The sequence below is a fragment of the Pristis pectinata genome, chromosome 3, assembly GCF_009764475.1.
Source record: "Pristis pectinata isolate sPriPec2 chromosome 3, sPriPec2.1.pri, whole genome shotgun sequence".
NCBI classification, from domain to species: Eukaryota; Metazoa; Chordata; class Chondrichthyes; order Rhinopristiformes; family Pristidae; genus Pristis; species Pristis pectinata.
This window is the reverse complement of record NC_067407.1, coordinates 123,392,584-123,417,600: the sequence shown is the minus strand read 5'-3', so window position 1 is coordinate 123,417,600 and position 25,017 is coordinate 123,392,584. Positions and strand designations below refer to the sequence as shown.

General features: G+C 41.2%; 1 protein-coding gene across 4 annotated transcripts in view; it reads right to left on the bottom strand.

The window, feature by feature from the left end:
- Nucleotides 1-25,017, bottom strand: part of LOC127568408 (regulator of G-protein signaling 7) — a 365,436-nt gene that overhangs the window by 124,483 nt on the left and 215,936 nt on the right. The window contains exon 2 of one of the 4 annotated variants that reach the window (XM_052012102.1): nucleotides 16,723-16,768. The exons of the other annotated variants lie outside the window; for them this stretch is intronic. The gene's annotated coding sequence lies outside the window, so the exon portion shown is untranslated. The remainder of the gene's footprint in view (nucleotides 1-16,722; nucleotides 16,769-25,017) is intronic. 4 annotated transcript variants of the gene reach the window in all.

The following is a 25,017-nucleotide window of genomic DNA, read 5'->3' as shown; positions in this document are numbered from 1 at the left end:
TTTACTTCATTGCCATCTGTAGGATATATTTTGGAAACAGATTAGAACATGCTGTCACCACTATAAAGTGCATTTAGCACTGCTAAATAACTTAGGCCATGGCTTGCATTCTAACTGTAGAAGGTAAAGTGATAGGGACAAACAAATTATATCTCAGCAGAGAGAAAATCAGTCCTTGACTGAAAACATCTCCATGTCGATTAGCGAATAAAATAGTTAAAAGTAAATTGAAGTAACAAATTGGTAGGAGGTTAGTAGTTAGTCAGCAAGCCCTAAGCTTCAGAATTCTCTCACTAACTCTCTCCAATTATCCACCTCTATTTTCACCTCTAAAACCCAACTCTTAGATTAAATGTTTGGTTGCCTGTCCTACTATTTGTGTTTGTGGCTCAGTGTCAGTTTTCCCTGACAATGTTTCTGAGGAGTGACTTGACACTTTTTTGTTACTGTGTCAAAGGCACTATATAAATGCAAGCTGCTGTTGCAGTAGTTCCACTAGCTGAATCCAATTAAAATGTTATCTCTTCAACCCATAGCAGTAGAAAATAGAAAAAAATCTGGAAGTTGGCAGAATTCTGTGTTCGATGATTCAGATTTACATAAGAGTATATTATTCTGTTAATCATAGTTTTAGTGATTGACTCCTACAATATTTGCATTTGTAATCATTTCTAGCAGTGTCCCAGCATATTGTAAAATGCTGTTTAGCATTCTCTTACTTGCAAGGTGTTTAAGCTGAGTGTATAATATGCATGATGTGCTTTATTATTCTATTGCGATATTAATGGCCACTGAGTAAAGTAAATCACCTACCATTCCAAAGGTTAGTCATCAGTCCACAAAGGAAAGTACTCTCACATCTACAAATTGGGCTGTAGAGAACCTGGTTTTCAGGAGTTAAGCAGCCTCTTGCTTTTGGTACATGGGGAATGAAGGGCACAATCATCATGAGCTGAAAGTGCTAGACCTGCTCTGATGGTAAAAGCAAAACGGTCAACATACAGAGCTCATGCTTGAAACTGTCATTAGCACTTTGCCAATAAAAATAAATCGTCCAACACCCATTGAAATCCACCCATGTGTTTCATTTATCTTGAGGCAGTTGGCTCTAGGAACCAGGTCTAGCCACAGACAAATAGGAGATCTTAAAAGAATGTTTTGAGGTTTGCAATGTAGTGGATTGACTGCTAACTGCTTGGATGTTGTGAGGATACGTTTCTTTAAAACAGAGCTGACAGGTTAAGTTTTTAAAAAAGTAATGAAGATGGAACTCAGGGGAGCAGGAATGTTGCAGTGGCATACCTCAGACTCCCAAAGGCAAAAGGTTCTAAAGCCAAGGTCAAAGTTATTTCAACATCTCCCCTCCAGGTCAATTCGAGGTTTTTGTGTCTTCCGAATGCCATTGCGCATGCTAGAAGCTTGATCACAGCGGCAAGGGTTGTAGCCGAACACCTCTCAGATCTGCCGCTGTGCTCTGATTTCCTCTTGTTTGAATTTAGTTACAGAGCTCCACATAAATTGAACAGACTAAAATGTCATTACAGAAATAGAAATACGTGACATAAAATACTGGGGTTTGAAACCAATTTGTAGAAAGTAAAGATTGGCATAATCAGTCCATCTGGAGCCTTAGTGATTCTAACAATAGGGCTGGGTTCCTCAGCAGGATTCAAAAAGTTCAGAAGAAAGAGAATAAATTTAACACGGATGGTAAGTGGAGCCTCTGGCCAGGAGTGACCTGACTGTCAATTTATATTCTCACAGGGAGGCTGTCGGCAGTTGGAGTGAAACTTAAGATCACAAAGACAACAACAGGGGACTGTAATAGACCACTTGGAAAAGGTAATGAAATACATATGGAAATGGAGTCATGGACTGGATGAATGTAATCGTGAAATGGTGAGTTGTACCTTGAAGTGTATTGGCTTAAACAAGAGCTGAAAGGAACTCTAAAAGGAGACCCATAATATGCAGATCACCGGAGCAGGCCATTTTGTCCAAAATAATTGTCATTGCTAGCCTTTCAACTAGACACTAGTTGAATCTCTGATCTTATGTCTTGCTCCAGCTCATTTTCTGATTTCATTATCCCAGAACCTGAGGTCAGGTTCCACAAACACAACCTCTCTGTCACCTCCCTCAATAATCCATGGCCTGTGCCTGCTCAATGTCCAGAATAGTTGAGGCATTCTTTCCTCCCATTAAACACTGGTAAGATCAAAGCCATCCATACTGACCCTGCCACATTCTCTGGGCCCTTCCATCCCATCTCTGAACACCACCGTACCTTGAACCAGGCTACTCCCAATCTCTGGACCCAGGAGCAGAGCACTTTACTCTTCATCACAGAGGCCTCCTAATTTCAGCACTGTAGTACTGCTTTCTCTGCCCCAGCTCACTCCACCTGATGCCCACTCCCACAATGACACATTTGAACTCTACAGAGGCCACTCAAGGGCTCACCTTCATCTTCCACAAACTTCAAACATCAAAGGTCTTATTGACCATATCCTTTGCTCCATTAAGAACCGCTCATCCTTCACTCTGCCCTCACTCATCTGCATTGCTTCTCTGTCCCCCAAGCAGCTTTAAGGTGGTCATCCTTAACCTCATGGCTTTGACTTATCTTAGTAACCTTCTCCTGCCCTGCAGTCAGCTAAGCACACCCTTTGACCTGTAACCTCAGTCTTCAATGTTTTCAGCTCTGGAATTGCTTTCATAAACCTGGCTCTCCAGCTTATTGTCAGCTTGGCCTTGGCATAGCCTGGCTGCACTAAAGGGTGGTCATGGAAGCTCAGGGAGGGAATGTGGGCACAACCCTTCTCTTCACCAATGGCAGCACAGACATTATATGGAACATTGTATCCACATTTATAGAGTCATAGAGTCATATGGCATAGAAACAGATCCTTCAGCCCAACTCATCCATCCAGACCAAGATGCCCAGCTAAGCTAGTCCCATTTACCCACGTTTGGCTCATATCCCTCTAACCTTTTCCTAACCTTTCCTAAACCTAACCTTTCCTAAACCTAAATTTTAGCCTGTAAGAGATCCATTCTGGACAGCAATGGCAGGAGGTCACCTGGGGTATGGGAACAGGTGCTGAAGAAACTATCAGGCATGAGGAATAGTGTCAAGGTAAAGCTGACCACAGTTAAGCATCTTCCCTTGTCTATGCATGAGAGATACATGCCACAACCAAAGCAAGCTGATTGTCAGTGACACAGCTTCGTCAGAACTGGCACAATAATTTGTCAGTTCCACACCTGCACTTCATCGTTTTTTTTACATTTTGCTTGAACTTTGCGGTTGGCACTTAAAGTGCTTTGCTGCTACCCAAGGCTGTTGCGTATTGTGGCAAAAATTCCACCTGAAAAGAATTCACCCTCGTGAGTCATCATTTCACATGGATGAGATGTAGGTTGAGTACCGGAGGTGTCGCTCTGCAATCCTCCAAGAGCCAAAAAGTGGCATGATTTGAATTGCTGGTGGGTGTGTTAAACCACATCCTAAATGGGTGGCAGCAATGTTGTAGGATTCGAGGCAGAAGAAGATATGTGCCAGCAAGAGATTGGTAAATGTGTGATGGCTCAATGGCAAGTGTGGCCTTCAGCAGGCTGTTTTCTTCAGCATGAAGGATTTGCTGATGTCCTCACACCAAGAGACTATTTCCATGTGCCACATTATCGGCATCAAGAGAAGGACAAGCTGTCTGTTACTGATATAGTCATTGGTGCTTGATGGTCCCCAGTATATCTGTGGCAACCATCAAGCACCCATTTACACTAATCCTACACTAATCCACTTTTATTCCCCCCACATTCCTATCAGGTCCTGCCATTCCTGCCAGGTTCTACCACTCACCTACACATTAGGGGCAATTTACAGTGGCCAATTAACCTAACGACCCATATTTTTTGGGATGTGGGAGGAAGCTGAAGCACCCAGAGGAAACTCATGCAGTCACAGGGAGAAAGTGCAAACTCCACACAGACAGCACCCAAGGTCGGGATCGATCCAAGGTCACTGGAGCTGTGAGGCAGCAGCTCTACTAGCTTCCCACTGTGCTGCTCAATCAGTGCCATTGTGCCACATTTCAAATGAAGCAATAAAACTGAAATTGGGAGCAGGTTTGAAAAGATCCAGTTATGGTGTATATGCCTGATTGCAAAATTCTGCAGAGAATTTGCCTGATATGTGCCTGATTGCAAAATTCTCTGTCATAAGTCACAAAGTGAGTATATAGAGTAATGCAAAGACACACATAAGACTGCCTTAAGATCTTTCAATATCGAAGCTGACAGCTGGCAAACCACAATCACAGAAATGACACAATAGCATCACATCTGGCAGTTTGGATTGAATGACTACGGGGCTGCTTGCCAAATACTTGGACTGCAAAGCAACACATTGACTTTCATGGAAAGGAAAATGTGGAGAGATTCATCGCAGGCAGCTGATTCATTTTTGCTCTGAATACCCCCAGTGGTAGTTCTAGGTAATGGGACCACTTATTGGAAAATGGTGATTTGATGAATTTGCTCATGTTCACACTACTAATAATTTAGCAATAAAGAGATGGAACAAGCTACGAATATACACAAATGCAAAATGAAATGCCACGACAGTTGGAAGCACAGAAGGTGTGAAAGAAACTTCTTTGCTGCATCTGCAACAATCAGATTTTTGAGGCACAAAAGGAGGCTCATGAGAATAAATGCAAATCAAGGAGAATAAAGCAAATGGACTGGCTGACACTGAACAACTTTTCATTGTTATTCATTGCGGAAGACAGGTGTATCCCGATCAAACTGTATTGGAGTCAATACCACATTTTATGTGGATCGAACAGTACAATTGGTGCTCACCATTTATGAAGGGATGGAGAGCGCAAACAAGAAATGATCAACCTGTTATCCAAATGTCAGTGGTGCGGAAGGTGCCAGAGTTTATAGTGAAGGATTTGATAACAGAACACTGGAAGTGACTAATAGGATTGAGCAGAGTTTTCATGGGTTTTTGAAAGGAAAATCATGTTTGACTGACCTACTGCAATTCTTGGAGGTTGTCTTGAATAAAATGGACAAGGGAGAACCAGTGGATGTTATCTTTGGCTATCTAGAAGGCATTTGATAAGGACGCCCTGTGGTTAGAACACACAGAGCTAAAGGTAATGTTCTATTGTGGATTAACAATTGATTATTGGACAGAAATGAAAAAGAAAAATAAATAGATCTTTCTTATGTTGGCAGGCTGTGACTAGTCAGGTATTGCAGGGATCAATGCTTGGACCACAGATATTCACGATCAATGTCAATTGACGCTATTACAGCGCCAGCGATCGGGGTTCGATTCCCGTTGCTGTCTGTAAGGAGTTTGTATGTTCTCCCATGTCTGCGTGGGTTTCCTCCAGGTGCTCCAGTTTCCTCCCACATTGCAAAAATGTACAGGTAGGATAATTGGGTTTAAAATGGGCGGCGCGGACTCGTTGGGCCAGAAGGGCCTGTTACCACGCTGTAAGTAAAATTGTAAAAAAAATTTTAATTTTAATTTGGCTGAATGAACCAAATGTCATATTTCCAGGTTTGTTGATGATAGGTTGGATAGTATTGTGAGTAGAGTGGAGGATGTAAAGAGGCTTCAAGGGGATTTAGACAAGCTCAGTGAGTGGGCAACAATATGACACTATGTGGAAAAGTGTGAAGTTACCAAATTGGTGCACAGAACAGAAAAACAGAATATATTTTAAATAGTGAAATTGAGTAACGTGGATACAGAGAGTGGTAGGTGCCTGGAATGGGTTACCAGGGGGTAATAGTGGAAGCAGGCAGTTTGGTGGAGTTTAAGAGGCTTTAAGATAGACACATGAATACAAAGGGAATGGAGGGATATGGATGATACACTAGAGAAGGACATTTGGTATAAATATGCCATCAAGACTGGAACAACATCTTGGGCTGAATGGCCTGTCCATGCTGTACTGTTCTATGTTCTATGAAAATGGAACTGAGGCATAAGAGCTAGCTCATGATGAATGGTTAGACCAGTTGAAAGCAGAGGTGGCTTTCTCCTGCTCCTTTTTCTTAGTTTTTCTGAGTAGTTAGCAAGGAAATAATGATTAAAAGATCTAGATAACTTCATCAACTATCTGCTCTCATTTAATGCCCCGAATATATTTTTTCAAGAAAAGAGAAATAATAAAGTTTCTTCTCTGCACTGGCCAACACTGAGAAGCTGAAAAATAGGTAATGTGATCTCATCCCTCAAGGCAAGAGTGGCTGTTGCTATAAATACAGAGTAAGTCAGCAAACTTCTGAAGAGTTTAACACATCAATGTGGCCTACATTAAGTCTGCAAATATTAATACATCATTTAACAGTTCTATTGCAGACTTGCGGACAAAAATCTAGGCCAGCACCATTACAGTACTGAGAGTGTGCTGTTCTATCAGGAGGATACAGGAAAAGGCAGTGTGGAAGTAAGAAATTTGAGGGTTTTGAAGATTGGAGGGTTTTGAAGATCGAGTTGATACTGTTCGACAGCTTGATTTTCAAATGCGAGGCTAATCTCTGGCCCCATCTGTTTTCTCAGATAGACAGAAAAGATCCTGCAGCACAAGTTAAAGGTGCTGTTGCCAATATTTATTATCATTCTACATTACTGAAAAGCAGTATTTAGTCAATTTCACATTGCTATTTGTGGGATCTTGCCGTGAACAAATTGGTTCCTAACTTACAACAGTAATTGCTTTTAAAAAAGTACTACTTTGATGGTAAAACACTTATTGATGGTAAAGCAATTTCAAATGTTTTGATGTGAAAGTGGCTATGTAGACACAAGCCTTTAATTTTCTTTCTATGGGGGTCATTAGCTTCCTCTATCTGGCAAAAATGATTCTCCTCCCTCTCCCCCAACCTCAGTCACCTCAACCCAACTGAGGTAGTTCTAACAAAGGGTCTTCAACCTGAAGCACTTGCTGTGTTTTCCTTCCCACAGATGTGGCCTCACTTACTATTTCCAGTATTTTCTGTTTTTATTTCAGATTTCCAGCATCTTTTATTTTTTTTATTTTCACTTTCATCTGGTCTCATTTCTCAGGTTGGTCACTTTTAACAAAATAATTTTTATAAATTTTCTCTTGTGTATTATATTAACTCTTCATGTGAGCAATATTTAGTAAACTCAGAGAAAAGAAAACTAACCTGCACATAGTCAAACCACTGATAGGAACATATGGCTGGAAGAAGCAGGCTGAAGTATGGCTAACACAAGGGGGCAACATTTTAAGGCGATTGGAGGAAGGTATAAGGGGGATGTCAGAGGTAAGTTTTTTACACAGAGAGTGGTGCATGCATGGAACGCACTGCAGGCAGATGTTGCGAGGGCAGATACATTAGGGACATGTAAGAGACTCTTAGATAGCCACGTGAATAATAAAGAAATGATAGAGGGCTATGTGGGAGGGAAGGGTTAGATAGATCTTAGAGCAGAATAAAATGTCGGCACAACATCATGGGCTGAAGGGCCTGTACTGTGCTGTAATGTTCTATGTTACATAGAACATTTTACTAAACATATTACATAGAACTTGAAATATTTGGTTTGAGATTACGGTGGAAAATATATCTACAAGGTTGCACATCCTTGGAGTTGGAGATCATGGAAACTTGCTCAAACTTAAAGTCCAGGCTAAGGCATCAGACCCACTGAAAACCTTCCAGACCTCTGCCCCCAACCATCCCAACATTTAGACGAAAGAAAGAAATACACTGTGGGAAAATGCAATAGCATTGTAATTAAATGTTAAGTATTATAAATCAGGTATGCTTGTATTCTGGTTATATGTTAGTTATAACTATATTCCATGAGAAATTTAAGTTAAATGTTAATGTATTTCTCAGAATTGTCTGCCCTTGCAAGAATTCAACATCTATTGCTCAAATTGCATTCCTCTTGGATGCTCCAGGTTTTGCAAATATACTCCCAACAATACTCAGCCAAACTCAATTTGTCAATGAAATCGATGGAAGCAAATTCCACAAGCAGGGTACAACATACTGTCATACTGTATGTTTAAAGTTACCAATTTGAGGATAAGTTTCTTCCAGGGAGGGATCTGATAACACAAGTCTGCAGCTGGAACCAACATTTATGATCCCTGGGGGTCAGTGGTAGATGCCACTTATCGGTTACAGGGAAGGATGGTTCCAGCAATTTAAGGAATACCAGGAATCGGAATCCCACGGACCGCTGTAGGATTGGTGGGAAAGCAAAACCTGCATTTACAACCTAGAACAAAAAGAAAGAGAAACTATATATTTGTCAAAGTTCTTGTAAGATGAGTTAAAAATAGAACTGAGTTAAAAAACTTAAAGGCTACATACCTGACAAGCCTGCCTTCTGAGGAGTCTAGAGAGGGGACACAAGAGACTGCAGATGCTGGAATTTGGTGCAGTCTAGTTCTGCTTACGTCATATCTCCATTAGATCCAGAAGTGAGTGTGTTCAAAATGCATTGGGCTTGGATTTGAAATGATTAACTCCTTATTTAACCCAATCTATTTCTTTATGGGAATTAAAATCACTTCCGATGTCTTTGGAGAGTGTAGTTGTCAACTATCTCATAACTGCCCATACTGGAATTCTGCAAAATTTACAATGGAAACAATGTTTTCACAGGACAACTCTGGAAAGCCACGAATGTCAATGGGCAAATTTCAGCTTTTATTGCTGAATTTGAGGAGCATTGTGTTCACTTGTGCTTATTATTTCATTGTTTATAATGTACATTTCACCAGTCTCCTTCACTCCTTTCCACGTGGTGCTGATTAATTATATATTTTCACTTTGGCTTGGTGCTTACTTGCATCAAGCAGTGTCTGATACTAACTGACATTTCAAGCTGTGTGCAAAAATTTCACATCAGCTTGTTTGTCAAGTTCTCTATTTCTGTTAATAATTCATTTGAAAAATTCAGTTATGATCACATTAATCATAATTAACATTATCAATAACGATGGCAATCCTTTACAGATCAGCGACAGGTTAACAATTCAGGTGGAACCATTTAGCAGGACTGGTTGAGCTTTAGTCGAGACATTAACCCATTTTTCCATATCAGATAACAATAGACATGCTCCATATCTTACAACTTACAATCAGTTTGTCACTTCCTCTTTTTGAAATCCTCTCAATTTATGGATGCACCCTTGTATGTTTCCCTAATCTTTCTTTCATTATTACTCACAGAGGTTTAAAAAAAATCCTTTATTACTCTGCAAAGGTTGAAAAAAGAAAGCCTTCAGTCATCACCTTCCCCCCACCCCATTGTAGACCAACACTCTTAAAATTCTGTTCTTTACAACCTCTCTCATTTTCCAAAGTTTCTTAAAGCATTTCTCTTAAAGTGCATCCATCACTCCCCTGTAAATCCCTTCCCAATTAACCCAGCATGGTATGTTCTGTTATGGTAAAGATTGTACAAATGTATGTGTTATGATGGCAGTGGCTGATTGGTGGTGAGTAATATCTCAGTGGGAGAGTTCAGATGACATATTATGAAAAACAGGATTGATAGTAAGTAGTTTATCTGTTTTGGATGATTAAGTTACAGACTTAAATTTGCTTTATATGTAATCTTTTTTTCTCTAATATACATACCGACTCAATAAACTGAAAGTGATGCTAAAGATTGAGAAGGTGTTGAATTCCATAAGTGAAAGGCTATGAAAGGTAGACGCTGCAACCATCAGGCTCCTTTGCACTTAAAGTGCAGCTAAAATTCCTTCTGACAGCTGGCAAGAGTTTAGGGAAGGGCCTCTCTAAAGCTCCTGGATGAAAATAATTAATCCCAAAGAGGATTCTCTGCCCGCTTATAATCATTTTCCAACTCCCTCCCCTATTCTGATTGGCCCCTTGAGTCGCTCTTCCAACTTCAGGCAGTCACTACAGATGTCGAAGTCCCATATTCATATCAGAAGAATAATGTTTAACCTCCTTCAGATGTTTTCCTTTATCTAGACTTTGTGAAAATGAAGGACGCTCATTATGGTCACATTGTTTTTGTTATGTGCCTTCCTCATCTCCTGTCGTTACACAACAGCTCATTAAATTCTATTTGGAAGAAGATTGGTAGATAACGACTAACAGTCTTTTCTCTTTCTCAGTTATAGCTAGCTTTCCGAATTTAGTTCACTCTTGACTTCTTACTGTTAGTCCTACTCCCCAAATTAATTGGAGAAGAAATGTGTTAATGTCTGCTGGGCATTTTAATGTAGGCTACTCATCAATGGAGGAACACAAAGAGGAGCAAATGATATAACCCATGCATGCCCTGGGATATTCAGTTCCCAGTCATGCCCAACTTGTCATAGAGCACAGAAACAAGCCTTTTGGCCCAACTCATCTATGCTGACAGTGATACCTACCTACGTGAATCCTATTTACCTGCATTAGGCCTGTATTCCGCTATTCCTGTTCTATCCAAGTACCTGTCCAAATGCCCTTTAAATGTAATTGTACCTGCCTCTACCACCTCCTCTGGCAGCTCGTTCCATATAGTCACCACCGTTTGTGTGAAAAATTCACCCCTCAGATTTCCTTTAAATTTCTCCCTTCTGAACTTAAACCTATGCCCTCTACTTTTAGATTCCCCTAACCTGTGAAAATGACTTTCCATCTATCTATGCCCCTCATATCTTATAAACCTCTACAGGGTCTCTGTAATAGCCATTATCTCACAATCTTAAAGCTAAATTTATGTTTCATGGTCATCTGTTTCTCTTCTTTTGGTGTGCACACTTCACTTTGGGTAACTATTCCCACCCTGTCCATAGATCGTAATGATGTATTTCTCACATCGTTTGATTTTATAACATTGGGCCAGAACCCACTGTGTGCACGTGGAGCACTGACTTGTATGAACTTACTATTTTATTGATCTGTTATTGTGAATCTGCACTCACAAGCTGTCTTTATCCTAAGCAGTAAAGCTTGTGCCTTGTATGTGTAGATACTGAAATATGATGGGGGCAGCCCAGAAAGAGCCCCAGCTGCCAAAGAGCTGAGGAAAGCCCTGCCAGCCGACTGTCAAATCAGTAATGAGATTTGATATTTTTTTAAATGTGTCTGACTTGCAGAAACTTTTAAAAAATAAAAAATCAATTAAAAACAAATGGAACAAATACCACTTTAATGTTAAAAGTAGCCAGCAACTTAAACACTTTAAAACTATTAAGAATACCTTTAAATAATTAAAAACATTTTTTAAAAATTACTTAATATCTTCATCACATGCAGGCATTTCTCTCCGCTGAAGTGCATGTATTTGTTATTCCTTACACAGGTTCAGTGGGCAAAATCCACATGTGTTTGACGCATCATTAGGAAATAACTGACAAAAAGCATCCAGCAATTTTGAGACATCAACTCTTCCATGAGAGTCGTGAATATGGTGCTACTCACGCAAAGAACTACTGCTGGTTGTGCACAGAAATACTGGCACTTCATCACAAGATTTAGCCTTTTGTTTTGTTTCTACTGATGCTCTCCATTAGCACTTTACTATATCCTTTGGGTCCAATGAATCAATATTCTTATTGCTCTTCCTGTATATACCCAGTTCGGCAGATTGACATCTGGTCAAAACTTGGCTCAGATGCCACCTGTGAATATCAAGTGCAGTTGGCTTGCTGCTTGGCGGAACAGATGATCTAGGCAGCAGAATAATGCCACTAAGGACCTCAGTGGCATTGCATATCACAAACATATATGTCCATAATTTTCATATCTCTAGCTTTATTGTTACAAAGCATATTTATGTTACTTTCTATTATAGTTTCTAGAACCAAACCTAAAGGTCGCTGTTTACAAATAAGTAGTTATTTGTTTAAGACATAGATGAGGCACATTTTTTTCTCTCACCGTGTTGTGAGTCTTTGGAACTTTCCCACAGAGTGGTGGAAGCAGACTCCTTAAATATTTTAAGGCAAAGGTAGATAGATTATTGATAAACTCAGAGATAAAAGATTAGCCAGAATAGACAGGAATGTGAAATTGAGATTACAATCAGATCAACCATGATCTTATTGAACGGTGATTCAGGTCTGAGTGGTCAGGTGGCCTATTCCTATTCCTAATTCCTATGTTTATATGTAACCTTTTTGCTCCTGGATTATTTATTAATTCTGTTCTCTGACCTGTGCTCTTATCAGTTTTTTAGCTTATAACACAATTATTTCCATAAATTCCCAGCCTCAAGAACCATAGAGAACCATAGGACACTACAGCAAAGAAAACAGGCCATTTGGCCCTTCTAGTCTCTGCCGAAACGAAGAAGACAACATCCATCATTAAAAATCCCCACCATTCGTGCCATGCCATCTTCTCACAGCTACCATCGGGCAGGAGGTACAGAAGTCTCAAGTTCCACAGCACCTGGTTCAAGAACAACAACTTCCCTTCAACCATTCAATTCTTGAACAAACCGGCACAACCCTAATCACTACAGTTCAGCAACCCTATGACCACTTTGATCACTTTGCATTAAAATAGACTTCTCTTTGTTCTAATTGTGTTCTTTCTTGTAAAAATACTGCATAATTTATGTTTAATTTATGTTTTTCTTGTGAATGTTGTTTATACGATGCTATCTGCCTGTGATGCCCCTGCAAGTAAGTTTTTCATTGCATGTACTTGAGCATATGACCTTGACTTTGACTTTAATTCAGAAAATGGTAAACTCATGCACAAACTAGCAATGATTATGTTTTTCATGAAAGAATGTTGATTGGATCAGTTTGTGTACCAATGCTATGGGACCTTGAACAACTCCCTAAACTCTTCAGAGCACTAATTCAACAATCATCTAAAGTTGAGCATCTTCAATAATGCAGCACTGCTCAGTTTTACACCACAGCCTCTGCATTGTTCATGCATCACAGTCAGCCAAGAATGTCGTCTTCCAACTCAGAGGTAGCAGAGGCATCACAATTGACTGACATGTCAGCAAGGCATGATGACACTACATTCACTGCCTCCATAAATCTCAAATACTTTTGCTGTCATCTCATACTTTTACATAATTAAACTGCCTGTGTTCAGAGTTTCCTTAAAAAAAATCAAACAAAAATGTATAGGTTGCACTGGATTACCTATGGACAACAAATGGAAGAAAATTTAATGGGGATGTTCATTCCCCTATAAAGGGAGACACTGCATCAAAATTGTAAAAGTAGAGAGTTTCCAGTTATACAGCAAAATTAAAGTACTGAGTTTATGTGTTCATTTCACAACTGTGGCTGCAGCTTTTGAGCCCCATTAGTGACTGACATTGTGACTCCATTAGTCACACATGGGATTAGATTCATTGTCTGTCAGCTAGGCTTGTCACCTCCACACTTGATGATCAGAAGCAGAAAAATAGGCAGGTAAAGTATTATCTGAACACTAAAATCAAAGCAATCAGGATATTCTGAATAGTTACAAGAAAGTTATAATTGAAGTTAAAAGAGAGGTTGAGAACAGGAAAAAAGAACAAAGTAAATAAAGAACTTTTTTTTATTTGTACTCTAATTTGGTCATTTCAAGTTGATGCTAAAGTCATAATTCTGTATCTATTGTTTGAGCAAGATTATTACTGAATTAGTGGCATTATATTCAGGATCCTATATGTTACCTGTAAGCAAACAAGGGATCAATGCAGACAGACGGGAGTTGATGGCGTGAAGCTTAACATTGTCTGAGAGTGCTGTCTTACTGTCAATCATAAGAACATCTAGAGGCAAAATGCATGTTGGGAACTTCATAGTGTTACCTTGTTAAATCTTTCAAGCTGACAGTTATACATCAGGGATCTTGAATAAACTCATGGCCAATTCTTCTCACATAATTGGGTTCCAACAAAGTATAGTCTTAAAGGCACTTCAAGCACCAAATGTTGACCTAAAAGCTCTACCATTCATACCTACACTACTATAATTACTGCATCTCTCCTGTCCCTTTGGTTTGGTAGAATTTTCATGGAGCATAGTTGGATTATTGAGCTCCTGTGTTCAGTAGCCTTTCATTAGTGGCCTCTTTCCTAGGTCTGCATATTTTCTAATTTCTTTTTATATTAGTAAAGAGTTTTTATGCATCAGGTACAAACTTAATGTTAAAACAAAAGGTGCAGCACAGAAGCTGGGAACATGGAGTGAAGAACGTAAAATATTTTCTTTCAAACTACTAAATATCTAATGTTTACATGACACTCCTGTCCAACTGTGTTCCCATTGGTTATGGCCTTACATTAACATTTAATATTGTGACGGTATGTGTTGAGATTCAAAATGGAAATAATGCATGTAAATAATCTTATATCCATTGGATTGTACAGTTGTAAATACAAAGCTTAATACATACATACAGACTTACATATTAGGGGCAGGCCCCTCAAACCTGCTCTGCCTTTTAATAAGATCGTAACCTCAACTCCTCACTCTAGTCTACCCATTGTAACCTTTCATTCCTCAAGTACCTATCTACCTTTGCCTTAAAAAATATTCAAGCATCCTGCTTTCACTGCACTTTGAGGAACAAAGTTCCAAAGACTGGTGACACTCTAAGAGAGAAAAAAAATCTTTTCCCTGTCTTAAATGTGCAATCCCATTTTGTTAAATAGGGACCCCTAGTTCTAGATTATGCCACAAAAGAAAACATCCTCTCTACATCCACCCTGTCAAGACCCCTCAGGATCTTATATGTTTTAGTTAAGATCCTTCTAACTCCTAAACTCTTACCAGTAGAAGCATAGTCTGTCAAACCTTTCTTCACATGAGAACCTTATTCATTCCAGGTATTAGTCTGGTAAACCTTCTCCGAACTTCTCACAGGCATCAACATCCTTCCATAAGTAAGAAGCCTAACATTGTACAGAGTACCTCAGATATAGTCTCATCAATGTCCTGCATAACTGAAGCATAACCTCTCTACTTCTGTATTCAATTCTCCTAACAATAACCAATAAAATACTGTTAACATTCCTAATTATTTGCAGTACCTGCACATTATCCTTTTGTGAGTAATGCATGTCAGACCTCTCCAATCTCTCACCATTCAGAAAAGATGGTTCATCTTAAATTTTCCTGGCAAAATGAACAATTTCACATTTTCCCAGTTTATATGATACGATATCTTTAGTAGTCACATGTACATTGAAACACACAGTGAAATGCATCTTTTGCATAGAGTGTTCTGGGGGCAGCCCACAAGTGTCGCCACGCTTCTGGCGCCAACATAGCATGCCAACAACTTCCTAACCATATGTCTTTGGAATGTGGGAGGAAACAAGAACACCTGGAGGAAACCCACGCAGACATGGGGAGAACGTACAAACTCCACTCTATTTGTAAGATCTCTGTCCACTCATTTAAACTATCCATATTCCTTTATAGTCTCCTTATGTCCTCTTCATAGCATACTTTCCTACTTGTTCTGCTATCGTCAGCTAATTTAGCAACCACACCTTCAGTGCATACATCTATGTCATCTACATAAGTTGTAAAAACCTGAGGCCCCAGCACCGATCCTTGTACACACCACTTGTTACATTTTGCCAACCAAAATAACCAACTCTTTATGCTCCTGTTTCCTGTTAACCGGTGAATCTTTTATCCATGCCAAAATGTTACCTCCTATACCATGAGCTTTTATTTTCTGCAATAATATTTGATGCAGCTCAGTATCCCTTGCAGAAACCTATAACTCTGGTTCTTTGTTACCCACAGCATATGAATGTGCATGGTGTAGGTGGTGAAGGGGCTTTGGGGATTCTGGAAGTGAATCATTCATAACACAAAGTAGAGTTTCAAGTCCACAGTGCCCCAACATGTCAATTGTGGGGGAATTCAGCTGTTGCAATGCCATTGAATATCACGGCATTCTCTTGTGAGAAATAGTTGCTATCTGGCAGTTGTACGGTGTCAAGGTTAGCAGCTAAAGCCCAGGTATGACCTGCTTCATTACCTGAGAAACTCTGAATGGAGTTGTACACTGCACAATATTCAGTGCTCAACTCTTCTTCTGATCAATTGGTTCATCTTCCTCCATGAAGAAATTCCAGCCAATTCCCTTGATCATCACGAAGGCATGAATTAAACATGCTGCTCATAGTTTTTATTCTGGAAAATTTCACGTAGGCACAAGATTCATATTTTTATCTAATTTTGCCTCTTATTCTTTTGCTTTGTCAACTCTTTTAGTATTTCTTTGCAAAGTTGAAGGAGTGAGGGATGGGGACAAGGGAGGTGAACAATGGTTAATTTTCTCTGCCTCACTGAGGCCAACAGTAGAGATGCTTCTGCTTTTTTGGCTGAAGTCAACTAACTTAGCACAGGACTGAGCTCTCATGTTGTCTTTATCTTCTCGGGAGTTACTTCAAAGGGTTTTAATATGATAAAAATACAAGCATGTCAGAGTTTGAACAGCAGGGAGTTGGCAGAGTGTGAATGGTAAATGTCAGAATATATGTCTATCGCCAACACAAACTCATGGAGCCCACTACTGTTTGTAACTCCTGCTATAAGCTTACATTTAAAATAATAGCAAGTTGCTTCTATGTAACACTTTAAATGCGGAGCAAGTTTCCCAGACACTTTTCAGGGGTAATTTAAAGCTGGAATCATTTCAGAAAGCATTGAAGCTGACTAACCTGAGGCAGTGTTTGGCATAGGTGAAAATTCTTACCTCACGCTGCTCAAAAGTTTAATCGACAACTTGTAGACTCATGTGCCTGAAAATTCAATTGGACAATGCTGTTTACTTTCCCAGTGTTACGAATTAAAAATTACAAAAATGTGAAAAACAATCATGATCGTTTCCAGATTATGCCATGTCACTCAAGCTGCTCAGCTGAGCACTTCTTGTTGTCAACCACACTTGTGACCCTGATTCAATTGCCTTATGGAAATTGCAGGGGAGTTTGGGCCATTTTCTAGAAAATCCCATCATTAAATGCTTTTGGGACTACATGGTCTCCCCAGCGCAATGTTTACATGCAGGGCAAGTAAATAACTTCATTCATGGGCCACCCCAGCATGCATTTAACCTGTCTCATAGAACATAGAACAATACAGCACAGGAACAAGCTCTTTGGCTCTTTGCGCTGAACTAATTAAACTAGTAATTAAACACCTAGCTAAACTAGTCCCTTCTGCCTACAAAATGTCCATATCTCTCCATTCTCTGCATATTCATGTGCCTATCTAAGAGCCTCTTAAGTGCCTCTATCATATTTGCCTCCATCACCACCCCAGGCAGAGTATTCCAGGCACCCACCACTCTGTGTAAAAAACTTCCCCAGAAAAACTCCTTTGAACTTAGCCCCTCTCACCTTAAATACACCCCTCTGGCATTAGACATTTCGACCCTGGGAAAAAGATGCCAGCTCTCTATTCTATCTATTCCTCTCATAATCTTATAGACTTCTATGAAGTCTCCCCTCAGCCTCCGCCGCTCCAGAGAAAACAACCCAAGTTTATCCAACCTTTCCTCATTGCACATGCTCTCTATTCTGGGCAGCATCCTGGTAAACCTATTTTGCACCCTCTCCAAAGCCTCTGCATCCTTCCTATAATGGGGCAACCGGATTTGAATGCAATACTCCAGATGCGGCCTAACCAGAGCTTGATGAAGCTACAACATAACGTCCTGACTCTTGAACTCAGTGCCTTGACCAATAAAGGCATATCTTTTCTCCTGACTTTCCACATTCATCGGTTGTCAGTCTGTATCGCCCCCAAATCCCAATCTCCAAAAGGAAACAGTTCTGCCCTGATCTCTTCCTGAACTTAAGTGCTGGTCTTATCCCAATTCTCCCAACACAAATCACTGGATTCATGGTCCTGATTCCATCCTCCCTACAATCACCATCACATCCTCCAAATATTGGCTCCAATTTGCAATACAGTTTGTGCTAGAATAGTGCCTTTAGATAGTGAATTGTCTCAGGGAAGTATCACATAACTATTATTGGGTAACATTTTATGCAGACTCTGATGAGAAGCTTTTGGAAATGGTGATAAAAAATGTGGTCAAAGAGGTGAGTTTTCAAAAGTGCCTTAAAGGTGGAGAGAGAGGTTGAGTGGGGAAGGAGTTTAGGGCCTAAAAAGCTGATGGTACCGATCTCAATCGAGTTATCAACCTTCCTACTTTGAGCAGTCAAGTGGTCAAGTGGTCTCCAGGGAGCTGGTGATGGCAGTGGGTGAGAAACAGTTTGCAAGATTTGTGCAGATGCTGTACCCTGGGTGTTATGGAGAGGCAAACTGTATCAGTTCAGTCCTGTGGATCCTCCGATTCAGGGCTGAAGCTTCACTGCTTCATAATTAACCATGTGCACAGTGATGTCAAACTCAGTTATAACCACCTAGGACCTCCATGAGTCCTGTTTCCTGGGGAGGAAAAGAGGGAGACAAAATGGGAAGGAGAAAGACAGAAAGAGAGACAGAGCAAGACAGAATCAAATTGTGGAGATGGAGAGAGAGATTCAAACTGGAAACTGAAGTAGAGAGAGGAAAGAGACTTGAACTGGGGATGAAAGGAGGGAAAGAGAGAGGGAGAAAAATATTGAGAAATGGACTGAAAAGGGGAAAAAGGAAGAGGCAGAAAGGTAGTGGCAAATTGGGGATGGAAAAGAGAGAGACACAAACTGGGGAGAGAGGGAGAGAGATGGACTCAAACTGGGGAGAGAGGGAGAGAGATGGACTCAAACTGGGGAAGGAGAAAGAGAGAGAGAGAGAGAGAGAGAGAGAGAGGCAAAGATTGGTATTGGTATTGGTTTATTATTGTCACTTGTACTGAGGTACAGTGAAAAACTTGTCTTACAAACCGACTGTACAGGTCAATTCATTACACAGTGCAGTTACATTGAGTTAATACAGAGTGCATTGATGTAGTACAGGTAAGAACAATAACAGTACAGAGTAAAGTGTCACAGCTGCAGAGGAAGTGCAGTGCAATAAGGTGCAAGGTCACAACAAGGTAGATCGTGAGGTCATAGTCCATCTCATTGTATAAGGGAACCATTCAATAGTCTTATCACAGTGGGGTAGAAGCTGTCCTTAAGTCTGGTGGTACGTGCCTTCAGGCTCCTGTATCTTCTACCTGATGGAAGAGGAGAGAAGAGACAATGTCCCGGGTGGGTGGAGTCTTTGATTATGCTGGCTGCTTCACCAAGACAACGAGAGGTAAAGACAGAGTCCAAGGGAGGCTGGTCTGTGATGTGCTGGGCTGTGTCCACAACTCTCTGCAGCTTCTTGCGGTCTTGGGCAGAACAGTTGCCATACCAAGCCGTGACACATCCAGATAGGATGCTTTCTATGGTGCATCAGTAAAAATTGGTGAGAGTCAAAGGGGACAAACCAAATTCCTTTAGACTCCTGAGGAAGTTGAGGTGCTGGTGAGCTTTCTTGGCCATGGCATCTATGTGATTTGACCAGAACAGGCTGTTGGTGATGTTCACTCCCAGGAACTTGAAGGTCTCAACCCTCTCAACCTCAGAACCATTGATTAAAATGAGAGAGGTGGCAAAAATACCATGAAAGAATGGGAGAAAGAAACCCATAATGGGGAGGGAAGAAAATTTCAGGTCACTTGTACGTTTTGCATGATGGGATGGCCCATGCTTGACCCAGACCGTGCCTCAGATTCGCACCCAATCCTCACAAAATTCCTGCAGCTCCTCTATTCTTTTGTAGCCCTGCAGTGTCCATTACACTGGAGGCCTCCATCCTGCAGCCCTTCAGCAAGGAAGAGTAGGCCATGAATGGTGACCAGGCCTCAGATGGTGAAGCCTGAAGCCCCACCCTCCATTATCCTGGATGCCTCTGACAACAGTTGCTATTCTCAAAGTTATGTTTCAATTTTTTTATATCGTTTCAATGATCAGGTGTTTAAAATCAGTTTCAGGGAGCTATAGACTTGCGCCCCAAGATCCCTCTGTACATCAATGCTCTTCAGTGTCCTGTCATTTACTGTACACTCTCCTCTTGCATTAGACCTGCCAAAATGCCACACCTCTGACTTGTCCAGATTAAACTCCATCTGTCATTTCAAATGTATGGCTTTGTGCAAGGGAGCTCATGTCTTATGAACCTGATTGAATTAAAGTTCAGCTTGGAGCAGAATCATAAGTCTCATTACCGGAGCTTTCAGAAATATTTTCTGTAGAGACATTATTTTCTTCAAAGCATTACCTGTCCTTAATTCCTAACCTTCTGAATTTTTTAAATTTTATGTGTAAATTATGTTATTCGCTTCACCATAAAGGACAATCCAAATATTTTATTCAATGTTGACTGATGCTCGGATATTCAGCAAGGTAAATGAACATACTGGGCAAATGCCAAGTGATCATAGCTCCAAGAACACATCAAACTAGAGTTGGCAACCCCAGCCATCAATGGTTATGAAGGAACTCATGGATGAGCAAGAGGCCAGGACTGGAGCAGCACAGATGGTTGTGGGGATGGGGGAGGTTATGGAAACAACTCACTACGGGGTGTGATATGCAAAACTAACGTAAAGGTTAACCACAGGAACTAGACTGAAGCAGTAGCAAATGCTACAGCTTTGGTTATTTGCACCTTGGGTTAGTTCACTCTGATGAGATTTTGAAAGTTAAAGGTTTTAATTAGACATATCACACATCATAATTACTATTTTCAAGCTGCTAAAAATCAATCTAATTCTTTCTAGGCGATTAGCAATCAGTTTGGAACAGACTCATCAGTCTCAGTACCAGACTTTTCAGTGATAATTTTTGATTGATTTGTATGGTGGAAACATCATAACTTCTGGCACATGGTTCATTATTGTTACATCGAATTATGTTCGCAATTAACATCTTTTGTTTCATTCATTTGATAACTGACAACACGGAGGTCTGTTTCAGCTCTTCAGGTCAGAGAGAAGTGATGTGGGATTTTTTCCTGAAATGCTGGATTTCTACTGGGGAGTTGGGTAGGTGGAACAGGTATTTGTAGGCTGCACCGTGGGTGTGAACACCTAAAGAAGGCTTTCATTCCTTGCAAATGCAACCACAGAGAGGGAACCAGTTAAATCACACAAACTAGCCTCCCCATCATTGCCTCTTTTCTGCACTTCCCGCTGCCTCAAGAAGGCAGACAACAAAACCAAGGACCTGTCCCACCCTGGTCGTTTTCTCTTCTCCCCTTTCCTGTCGGGCAAAAGATACAAAACCCGAAAAGCATGTATCAGCAGACTCAAGGACAGCTTCTATCCCACTGTTAACAATCTCTTGAATGGACCTATCATATGCTAGAGATGAATTCTTGATCTCCCCATCTGCCTCATTGTGGCTTTGCACTTAATTTGTTTACAACAAACGATCTACTGGAGGAACTCCAGATTCCAGCATCTGCAGCCTCTTGTGTCTCCACTTTATTTGTTTAGCTGCACTGCATTTTCTTTCCAGCTGCTACACTATATTCAGCATTCTGTTTTCTTTTTACCACCTTAATATAATTATGTATGGCATAATCTGCCTGGATGGCATGCAAACAAAAGTTTTTCACCGTATCATGGTGCACATGATAATATTAAACCAATACTAGTACCAGATCTGTGCCTGGTTTACAGGTAGCAATGATGCTGTTTTGATTCTGCATCAGTCTGTAATCCCACTGATGCTGGCTGCCCGTAGAGTAGGGAAGCCCACACGATTCCTGACAGAAACCCAGACACAGAGGTTGAGGAGAGCTGCAGGGAGAGCCACGTCCCAATGGAGCACTGATGAAACAGACCTTTACAATTCTACAACAATGGTCTAGACAGCTGTGGAGGCAATTTGCAACATGGCCCCAAGCAGTCTCAAAATTCACTGTCCTCCTCTATACTGGCTACCTCCCCTCTCCACGCTCAGTTCTGATGCAGGGTTTTGACACGAAGCGTCGATAATTCCTCCCCCCACCCCCCCCTCCCCCACAGATGCTGCATGACCCGTTGAGCTGCCCCAGCAGATTGTTTGCTGCTCCAGATTTCCAACATCTGCAGCCTGTTGTGTCTCAGAATTCACTATAATTTGATCAAAACTACACAGCTGTTGTACACAAAATGGGACAAGGCTTGGATCCATCAGAGGAAAGAAAAAGGCAAAGATCATAGGACATAGAACAGTACAGCACAGGAATAGTGCCTTCGGCCTACGACATCTACACCAAACACAATGCCAAATTAAACTAAATTCCTGTACATGATCCATCATCCCTACATCCATACATATTCATGTGTTTCTCTAACAACCTCTTGAACACCTCCATTGTATTTGCATCCACTACCACCCCTGGTTCCATGCACCCACCACTCGCTGTGTAAAAAACTTACCCACACATCTCTTTTCGACTTTTCCCCTCACATCTTAAATGCATGTCCTCTAGTATTTGACATTTCTACCCTGGGATAAAGATTCTGACTGTCTACTCTATCTATGCCTCTCATAATGTTATAACCTTCTATCAGGTCTCCCCTCAGACTCCAACACCCCAGAGTAAACAACCCAGATCTGTCCAACCTCTCCTTGTAGCTCATACCCTCAAATCCAGGCAGCATCCTGCACCCTTTCCAAAGCCTCTACATCCTTCCTGTAAGGTGGATGAGTGAGAAAGAAACTTGGAAATGGAGTTCCATTGATTAACATAACTAGGATGTCTCTAAATTTGTTCCAGAGATCCCACTTACCAGGAATATATTGTGAGGGGCATGAATCCCAGGTTAAGCAGTATGTCACATATTACCATACATGCAGCATGTCCAGTCAAATGAGAATTGTTCCTCCATTTGTGATTGTTTTGCCAAAGGCACTGGGTGGTTGGGATGACACAGTGCAGAAGTGTGGCTGTCGGAATGCCAGGATACTGTTGGATTGGATCCAGATGACAATCAATCACAACATGCGCGTGTGTGTGTGAGAGAGAGTGATTGAGTGAGTATGTGAAAAACAACAAGGTCTCGAGAGCAGATGGTATCCCTGCTGAAGTTCTAAAATTTGGCAGAGAGGAACTTTAGTCACAAATTCACAACCTTATCTTTCATGTCCGGAAAGAGTGGGGCATGCCAGGGACCTCAGAGATGTTGTCATCATGACCACCCTCAAGAAAGGAGATGTCCAATTGCAATTACTACAGAGGGGAAAAGCCTCCTCAACTGTCTCCTTCCCAAGGCTGAACAGCTGCTCCCCTGAACTGCAGACAGGATTCTGTCCATCTGCAGAAACAAGGGTCATGGTTTTCACAGTGCATTAACACCAAGGGAAATCCAGGGAGCAGCATTGCGTTCACAAGTACTTTGTCTCCAATCAAGAGGGACTGTGGAGCATCCTTCTCAAGTTTGGCCTCCCACAGAAAATGATCTTCATCTGATATCTGCTTCATGATGGTGTACAATCCATGATCTTAACCAACAGATGTAATCTCAGTGCAAACCGGTGTCAAGCAAGGACACATTATTACCCCAACACTTTTCTCAGTCTTTCTCACCACTATGTTGTGCATCACCTCAAACAGCTTCCTGCCTGGCAGACACAGTAGTGTAGTGGTTAGCATAACGCTATTACGGCTCCAGAGACCCGGGTTCAATTCTGGCTGCTGTCTGTAAGGAGTTTGTACATTCTCCCCGTGTCTGTGTGAGTTTCCTCTGGGTGTTCCGGTTTCCTCCCACATTCTAAAGACGTACAGGTTAGGAAGTTGTAGGCATGCTATGTTGGTGCCGGAAACCTGGTGACACTTACAGGCTGCCCCCTGAACACTCTATGCAAAAGATGCATTTCACTGTGTGTTTCGATGTACATGTGACTAATAAAGAGATCTTATCTTATCATTTTATCTGAGTGAGCAAAGCTATGGGACGTATGCTCCACCTATATTGTCTCCACTCCAAGACCAAGGTCACTCCAATTTCAGTCAGCAAGCTGACATAGGCAGACAGACAGGTGTAACCACCCTTTTGCAGGCAGACCTCTAAGTTATCCTTGACCATTTCACTGAAGGATAGGGGCTTTGCACTCAAACATCTGCAAGGGTTTTTTTTACCAACTTGCCCCTTCTATACAATACTGACCCCCAACAATCATTGTGGGCCAAAGGGCCCTTACTGTGCTGTACTGTTTTAATAAAGGTCCACAGCAAGATCCTGGAATTCCTGGACTGCTTCCCACATATTGAGATCTATCCCTCAGCAAGAGCAGACATCATTGAAGATGTTCACCATCGCCTTCAGCATTCGGCTGTCTGAGAAAATGGGTAAATCTTGGGGTCCAAGTCCACAGCTCCCTGAAAGTGGTGGCGCAAGTAGATAGGGTGTTTGCCTTCATCAGTTTGGGCATTGAGTATAAAAGTAAGGAAGTCATGTTGCAGCTGTTTGGATGTGGAACCTTCGGAAAGGGTACAGAAGTTGTTTACCAGGATGCTGCCTGGATTAGAGGGTATGAGGTATAAGGGGAGGTTGTTTTCTCTGGAGCCTCGGAGGCTGAGGGGAGACCTGATAGAAATTTATAAAATTATCAGAGGCTTAGATAGGGTAGACAGTCAGAATCTTTTTCTCAGGGTAGAAATGTCAAATACTGGAGGACGTTCATTGAAGGCGAGAGGGGGAAAGTTTAAAGGAGATGTGCAAGGCAAATTTTTTACACAGAGAGTGGTAGGTGCCTGGAATGTGCTGCCTGGGATGGTGGTGGAGGCAAATACGATAGGGGTGTTCGAGAACCTCTCAGACGGGCAAAAGAATGTGAGGGAAATAGTAGGATATGGACATTGTGTAGGCAGAAGGGATCAGTTTAATTGGGCATTTTATTACTAATGTAATTGGTTTGACACAGACATCGTGGGCCGAAGGGCCTGTTCCTGTGCTATACTGTTCTATGTTCTATAGAGATCAAGAACTCAAAATCAACAGAAAACTCATAGCCTACCAGGTAGCAGTGATCCCTGCTCATCTGTATGCTTCTGAAGCATAGACTGCCTCAAGCAG